Consider the following 8,836-nt stretch of genomic DNA (forward strand, 5'->3'; position numbering starts at 1 on the left):
GGGTACGGGTCGTACATCCACGGTTGGGGTGGGGTTACGGTCCGTACATACACGGTGGGGGTACGGTCCGTACATACACGGTTGGGGTGGGGGTACGCTCCATACATACGCGGGTGAGGTTACGGGTCGTACATACACGGTTGGGGTGGGGGTACGCTCCATACATACGCGGGTGAGGGTACGGGTCGTACATACACGGTTGGGGTGGGGGTATGGTCCGTACATACACGGTTGGGGTGGGGGTACGCTCCATACATACGCGGGTGTGGGTACGGGTCGTACATCCACGGTTGGGGTGAGGGTACGCTCCATACATGCGCGGGTGAGGGTACGGTCCGTACATACACTGTTGGGGTGGGGGTACGCTCCATACATACACGGGTGGGGGTACGGGCCGTACGTACACGGGTGTATATATAAGGGTGGGTGTACGGTCCGTACGTACGGGGGTGTACATGCACGGGTGGGGGTTCGGTGCGTACATACGGGGGCTGAGGAGGTGGTTCGGCGCGTACATATGGGGGCTGGGGGGGTGTTCGGCGCGTATGTTGGCACATGTCTCCATGGTTGCTATGGGAGTTTGGTGCGGACGGTGTTTTTTCCATCCGGTTGTAACATCGGACGCACGGGATGGATCGTACTAGCGCGGTCGGACTTCACTTTTCACATTTGTACGGTAAATCGTCCGAGGATGTGTCGGACACATTTTCCGACCCGAGGACGTGTGGGGAATAATTCCCAATGCGATTCGTATGGTCTTTTCCCCATGCGAATCGTAGTTGGCAGTTTGTACGGCACTTGTACGATTCGTACGGTAAAAAGACCGGATACGAGTCGTACGGGGAATTTTTTTACAGGATCGTAATTGGCACCTATATATGTGTTCTTGTTTGTGGTACCTTAATTTACTTATATTTTTCACTTTTTTAAAGTCGTGGATTTGTTAATGTATCATACCATCAAAATGTTTAAATTACATGTGATGTTTCTAAATCACAAAGAATAAGTTGCATACGATATTGAGTGTTTTTACAGCAGTTGTGGGATTTCTTCTTGTATGTATTTTTTGTGATGGTAAATGTGTGATACTGAGGTAGTGGGCGTCCTTTTCAATACAGTTTCTCTTACAGTGGTTTTTAACATTGGTGTTCCATCCCGAAATTGTTGCATATGTATTAATACAAAATATTTTTGATAAGGTTGAAGTGGATTAATGTGCAAGGCAGAGTTTTTTTATGTCAGTGCACGATTTGCATAGTGTATTCATGCACAAATGACATATATCAATAGTTGAATATTTTTTAAACTGTTAGTTATATTATTAGCAAAAGTTAGACATTTACGAAATAATGATATTCTTCAAAAATGTTATGATGAAATGGGGAGAGTATTGGTTGATGTCATCAGTGGATGTTATCAATGATGTCACCAGTAACGACATCAGTGATGTCATTTAACGCCATGAGTAATATAATATGTGAGGTCATTACAGTTCATGACGGGGCACAAGTTATAGCTAGTTTTACTGAACCATAACTGATGAATTTCAGTGGTTTTTAGGTTTTGCTTTGTAACCATAATCACAGTTTAACTAGGTTGTTAAAAAGTAAATTTCAGAGCCTATGTGATGAAGCGAACTTAACCATAACTTCACTTTAACCTTTATGATGTCTTTGACTTTCTACGTGTTTTTTTTTTATCATAGTCGGGATTGAGAACTTCACACATACAAAGATTGGACAGGCCCAACATTTTCTGTGCAGAGTCTCTGCTGTTGTAAAGTTACTATTAGTAAAATTAAACTCATAATTTGTGAATGCCAAACAAATAGCAGCTGCGGTCTGTCTGGTATGGCAGAAGAGCATCGTTCCACTGCTGGAGCCAGCAGATAAAACATGTAAAATAAAATGACAATAAAGCAATTACTAAAACTGCTTTATTATCATTTTATTTTACAACACAGAGCTGGAGCCGAGTCTTGAGGGCGGGGCCTGACAGCAGCAGGAGGAGTGGTGGGCACCGGGCACTGCAAGTAAGTGCACATGAGTTTGCATGTCAGTTTCACCTTCCAAAGACAGCCGGCCAAACCGACATGCACAGTCAGCTATCTCTATGCTATTGCATGTAGGGCAGCAGGTACAGCAGGCTCCCAGTCCTTGCTGGTGCGTAAAACCAGCAGCTCCGCCCAAGCCTGGTGCTTCTCTCATGCTGGGTAATACCAGCATGAGAGCAGCGTCTGGATTGGTGCACTGGAGTCTGGGACCCTGTGCATAGGGAGCTGAAGGGCACAGATATAGCTAGGCGGCAGATGCGTTTTCTTTTTTTTTCTATTATTGCCCCAGCGCTGCCCTGACACCAATACACAGGCTCGGGAAGCGTCGATATCCCGGATACCATAGTCTCTGACTGGTCCCAACACAGATCAAGCAGTCTGAAATATCACAGCTTGGGAGACTGCCAGTAATCGATCGGACTGCGCAGGAACATGCAATTCTCATGGAGCACTTCAGTTTAAGACATGCCCCTGAGCAGGCGCGCAACACCCATTGGACTCAAAGGGCTTCAGCAGCCCCCCCCCCCCCCCCCCCGTCGTGTGTGGCAGCCCGGGATGAGACACCTTCCCGGGCAAAAAAGCAGCCGCACCCGAGCACTTCACAGGTCTTTAAAAGACCATTTGCATGTTAATGAGGCCGTGCTGTTGTTTCACCCCTTCTAAGAGCCCCATGCAGCTCCACTCTGCCTATTGCTTAAAGTTCAGCCCCCCCCCCCCCCCCCGAAATTTGGCTCTAGTTGCGCCTCTGCCCCTGAGGAAGGGAACTTGCAGTCCCGAAATGCATCGGGCATAACAAAGAACAGATTTTTATTTTTTTGGGACAAATATGTATACAATGTTATGTCTGTGTAGTGATGCACATATTGTATCAGAGTAAACTTTGTTGAAAAACTTTTTTTACTGAAAGCAATGAACACCTGGGACTAGCGGTATGGCACCAAATGTAATATGAAGAATATATATCATGTATAAAGAAATAAATGTGTAAAATACTGAAATGAACAAATTGAAGTTCAGATTAAGATTAACTCAATTTGAACTTTAGCATTCAGTGAACAGTGCACACTGCATACAAGTCTTTACGTGTTATATCTCTCTAATTAGCAACGTGTGTCGATAGCACACGTAGCGGTGCAGCACCATTTGATTAAAATTGAAAAGATTTCATTAGAGAAGGATTAACAGTAGGAAAAGGAGTGCACCTCTCAACCACACTTTGTCCCCCGCGCTGCCCTACCATATTTCCCTGCTAGGAGCCACCACTGACAAATAGTAAATTTACACAAAATTGTAAGTCAGGCGGGCAACTAGAGACACATTTCGGGCTTACAAAGATTTCGGGGGGGGGGGGGGGCTAAATCTTCCAGCCATAGGCAAAGTGGCTGTAAGAAGGGGTGAAAATACAACAAAAGCCTCATTAACGAGTAAACGGTCTTTTATAGACCTGTGAAGTACTCGGGTCCGGCTGCAATTAAACGGACGCCAGCCCGCGAGGCTGTCTCGGCCGGGCTGACACACATGACGGGGGGGGGCTGAAGCCCGGTGAGCCCAATGGGTGTTGCGCGCCTGACTGTAAATCAACCTTTTTGAACCAGGTTTCCACACCAATCCAAGTACAAATAATACCCACTAATTTATTTAAAGAGCAATGCACGGCCATTGACAGGAAAGCGCTGATTATACTGCACCAGACTTGCTCCCACTGCCCGCTCCCACGATCACTCACTGTGCTCTGACGGAAGGTTCCACAATGGTGTCTGTGCGCAGCTGCCCAAATCAACAAGGACGGAGTGCCAATGTTTTCCAGCGTGGCAGGGCGCTGTTTGTCAGTGGAAATGACATTACTTGTTGTAAGTAATGCGCAGTCGCGGAGGTATATACGTTTCTATAAAATAACAGTTCGAAACAAAGCAGCAGCGTGTGTCTTTCCGCAAAACTATTGACCGTTTCAAACCGGAATCCAGAACAGGAGTTGTTCTTACATAAGAAAACTGCCCTGGGAGAAGGAAAGGCAGAGACAACCCCACACTCCTGGGACGGGAACTTGTTACAGTTTCAGGTTGCAAATGTTTTCTTAGAGCAACCACTCAAACCACTCAAACCTCTAAAACCTTTCAAGACTTCCAACAAACCTCAAAGAACAGCAGATCTCAAAATATTTGCATGCCCTCGTCAAAATATTTTCCTTGAATTGTGTCCTTGCCTAACAAAAAAACACACCCTAACGTGTTATTTATTAATTTCATGTAATTACTAGAGTTTTTACTTTTGAGCTTTCAGATGTTTTTTAAAAAACAGCAAAGGCTTTCTTTGTCTTATAAACTTGCACTGGCTTGCCTTTTTAGGTGTTGTGAAATGAACGTGATAAATGACAGACATTCTAACCTAGCATTTTTGGACATATAAGACTACTGGACCAGCAAGGCGATTGAGTGTAAGCGCCAGCTATGCGCTTGATTTTGAAAGGGAGATGTATGCAAGCTTCACCTGTTGTATGGATTTAGCCTAGAAACAGAACTACTATGCCTGGGATCACGGGACATCAGCATGTAGGTACTTGGGGTCCCCATTACGATGCCGGTCGAACTGACCGCCGCAGCAGTAGTTCTCAGCCACGGCCCATATAGGGCGTGTTACCAGGGCGGTGACGCGGTGCAGAGGAGGGGCAGGGTGGGGGGTTGCAAAATGCGGCATACAGCCGATTGCAGGTAAGTTACGAAGAAAATAAATATAAAAAATTTTGTTGCGCACGCTGCATCGCCAAATGCGATGCAGCGCGCGCAACAAAATTCGTTTTATTTATTTATTTCGTAACTTACCTGCAATCGGCCGTATGCCGCATTTTGCAACACCCACCCTGCCCCTCCTCTGCCCCACGTCACCGCCCCGGTAACACGCCCTATACGGGCCGTGGCTGGTAGTTCTATTCTGACCGCCGAGGCCGCGGACTTACCCCCACTGTATTAGGATGCATGCTGTCTGAACCGCTGACCACAGCGGTCGAAGTGTTCTCGGCATGGGCCGTGGCTGTCGGAGTAGTCACCTCATGGGTCGTGGCGGTTGGGACTCCAAGGCCATCAGGGCTGTGGTACTGCCGCCAAGCAGATTACGATCAAACTTTTGTACTGGCGGTCCCTTGTTGGAGGTTTCATGACAGCACTAGACTGCTGCAGTACTGCTACCATGAAACACCACAACAGTGTCCATTGGATGCTGGAAAAAACTACACAGTGGATGTCCATTCCCAAAGTGGACACACCTACATTTCAAAGTATAAAACACCCCCCATCCCTGACTATGAACCTTTGCCATTGCTCCTCAACACACTGATATATACTACATTGTTTGTGAGAGAAGGCAGCCCATACCACACTATCACACACACTCCACACACGTTTATTGTACTTTTTTCTTTGTCATTACTTGGCTTATTTCTATTTTCCGTTATCTTCACTTTCACACACTGAATTGATTTAGCATATCACCTGCTAAAAATCCACGGGGCATATTAACAAGCGGCAGCGATAATTATTTCTGGCCGCGCCTAGCGCAAATTTCCCTATCGCCAGCTATCGCTGGAATTCATCGCCAAGCTAGCGCTGTATTTCCAACGCTTAGCGCATTGGCGATGAAAATTCCAGCGATAGCAGGGATATGTCCCAACATCGCTGGAAAACCAGCGATGTTCCCTGCTAAACAGCGATGACCTTGCTGATACGACCCTGTGGTCGTAACCCCACATTCCACCTCCCATGTAAAGTATGCCTAACACTGGATTTTAGCAGACGTTAAAATCCAGCGTTAATGGCCGGTTAGCGCGATTTTGTTTATCGCTACGCCGGCCGGGGCATTGTTGTTAATATCGTGTCGCTGCCTTCGCAATATTTCCCCATGTTGTCTGTTGAGGCACGCCTACTTTGCATCTCATTAACGATGCGATGCAAAGCGGCTGCTAAATCACGGAAACATGCGCTAGCGTGCCCTTGCTAATATTGAGATAAAATTATCACCGCTTTTTGGCCGAAAACAGACGCTAAAGCTGCGATAATTTTATTGCAGCCCCTTGATAATATGCCCCACGTTTTTCTAACACCGAGTTGTCGGTGATGGGGGATGAAATCATTAGAGTAGAGCCACTATTGGTTAGAGCCCAAGTCCAACAAACTTATATCGCTAGGAAGACTGAAATGTGGGACAGGAAAGTCAACAGAATGATTGCTGGAGGTACCGCCCTGCAGACAAATGAGGAAATCACGAAGAGGTGGCACGGCCTGAGGACAAGGGTGAAGATCCTAGCCTCCAGGCACCACCTCGCGGCCCAGAAGACTGGCGGTAGTCCTCCTGGCCCACTATTAGAACTTACATCCTGGGAGGAGAAGGTGCAAGCCATCCTCCATTCTGAGGGCTTGACCAGAATAGGTGGGGGAATTGGAGTCTGGTAAGTAACACCTCACCAACTGTCACAACATATCAATGCTCTATTTACACACATCACAGCTCCTGCTATAGTGTTGTCCATCTGCTTTTCCAATATGGAATGGTCAAATTCTCAGAGACGTGTTAATGTCATTTACAATCAGTAGCTCTGCACATAATATCACATATAATATAGAGCGTAGAGGTGCACCACATCAATAATAACAGAAAGGAAAGGAGGAAAAGATACTCCCTAGTCAAACAAGTAAGCTTTGTACAATTGTTGTCTTTATTTTCTTTTCCTAAAAAATGTCAAGAGTGAAAGACGACAACAGCCAATGCATTTCATCCATAGCAATGGACTTCTTCAGGGCTGTAATACAAAAATTAAAAACAACATGCACAAACACAAATCGTGGTACTACCCGTGTCTTCTAACGCAATACAAAATGAATAGAAGAGACATAAAAAACATATATATTTAAAAATACAATTTTTACCAAATTAATGCATACACAATGATACAATCTAATAACAACTACCAAACATAATATCACATGTATCTATCTCCATTGCATCCCACATGTGAGAATGATGTCTGTGAGTGCATTACCATCACATCATCCCCACCAGGACCCATAATATGTGTAAATTTCTAATAGTATGGACCAGCACAACTACATTTTGCAAAACTGTATGTAACACAAGCCAGTTTTGCCAGTATTGGGAAGTCAAAAAAGAAACTACTACAACTACCATGAGGCCCTGTTGCTTGAATACTTAACAAGATGTACTAGTGCCGTATGCCCAAACTCACTTGTCAACTATGTCTCAACCGATGTTCAACTGACATGCAGGTAGCCATTGGTCAACTATGGGGTATGACAGAATGAAATGACTACATCTACCATGAGGCCCTTTTGCTTGAATACTTATCAAGATGTAATAGTGCCATTTGCCCATACTCACTTGTCAGCCTTGTTTCAGCTGATGTTCACCTCACATGCAGGTAGCTATTGGTCAAGTGTGGGGTACGAAAGACTCAAATGACTTCATGACTACATCTACCACGAGGCCCTACTTCTGACTCTGAACAAGAGGCACCAGTGTTGTTTGCCTATACTCACTTGTCACACATGTTTCAACTAAAGTTCACCGCGCATGCAGGTAGCCATTGGTCAAGTGTGGGGTATGAGAGATTGAAATGGCTACATCTCCCATGAGGCCCTGTACTTCTAATTCTGAACAAGAGGCACCATCGTTGTTTTCCATGTACTCACTTGTCTGCCATTTCTCAACAGATCCCCAGGTCATATGAACTGAGCACTGTACACACAATGACCTGCTCAGCCTGAACTTCCCCAGGTCTCCATTAATGAAAAGAATGAGGCCATGAGTGACACCATATCAAGTGTGAACATGAAATATCAGTAACGCATTAAGGTAACCCAGCTGATATGAATTGCCTGGTGGCCCATTGAAGCTGCACAGAACACATGATTACCAATGCTAAAGTTATGTGCATGCATGTATTGTACACAACTAGGACTTGGAATGTACAAAAACATGTGTTACTTCTACACTGTGTTGGGTTCAAGTCATTTGGAGATGGCAAGTCCATCCCTCATTTCAATATGCAGCAGATCAGCACAACAAATGATTAGGCCAATACTACTTCATGTAATGGATGTCTCCCAATGTCTTGAAAACGAGTCTAACACAATGGGGAGAGCTCACAATGTTAACCTCCATCCCTTTTGTCCTTTCCAGGCCTGAACTCACTGTGTTCCAAGTGATGTGGATGTCTACACCACACTTACAATAATAACAATCTACACTTTGAATGAACAGGCCGATCTGGCACAACATCCAGCCAGAGTCAGGACACTGCCCAGACTCCACCTCCACCCCTGGATCAAGCCTTTAGTGAGGCAGAATCTCCTGGACACATGGGCATGGAGGACACACCTGGCCCATCTGATGAGCCTGGACAGCCAGCAACAGTGAGTCTCACTATGTCCACAACCACACCTCCCTCCCCAGCTACAACATCTCTGCTGACCTCTGCCCCAACAACCAGTGGTCCTAGCATGGCCAGCAACATCTCCTGCCTGCCACTCCTGCCTCCAGAGGTGAAGATTGACAACAATCTCACTGAGGACGGAGGAGCCAGTGGGAGGGGGCAGGCTGGCCCAAGGACACAGGCCACTGGGGGCAGGAGTGGTGGGATGGTAACTGAGGACCTACAAAGTGAGGCCACTGTTGTCACTGATGCCCAGGCCAACCTCGCCCGAGTCCTGGGCGCCTATGAGGACTACCAAGGAGAGATGGGCGAGGTATTTGAGGAATTACGGGAGATGAAACAGC

General features: G+C 46.1%; 1 protein-coding gene across 2 annotated transcripts in view; it reads right to left on the reverse strand.

Moving 5' to 3' along the window:
* LOC146866924 (pancreatic triacylglycerol lipase-like) overlaps nucleotides 1-3,968 on the reverse strand; it is a 303,555-nt gene extending 299,587 nt beyond the window's left edge. Inside the window, exon 1 of one of the 2 annotated variants that reach the window (XM_085603235.1) lies at nucleotides 3,780-3,968. The gene's annotated coding sequence lies outside the window, so the exon portion shown is untranslated. The remainder of the gene's footprint in view (nucleotides 1-3,779) is intronic. The other variant, XM_085603216.1, reaches the window with a different exon arrangement.
* Between the last annotated feature and the right edge of the window lie 4,868 nt (nucleotides 3,969-8,836).

Source organism: Triturus cristatus, chromosome 1_2 (assembly GCF_964204655.1).
Source record: "Triturus cristatus chromosome 1_2, aTriCri1.1, whole genome shotgun sequence".
Lineage (NCBI taxonomy): Eukaryota > Metazoa > Chordata > Amphibia > Caudata > Salamandridae > Triturus > Triturus cristatus.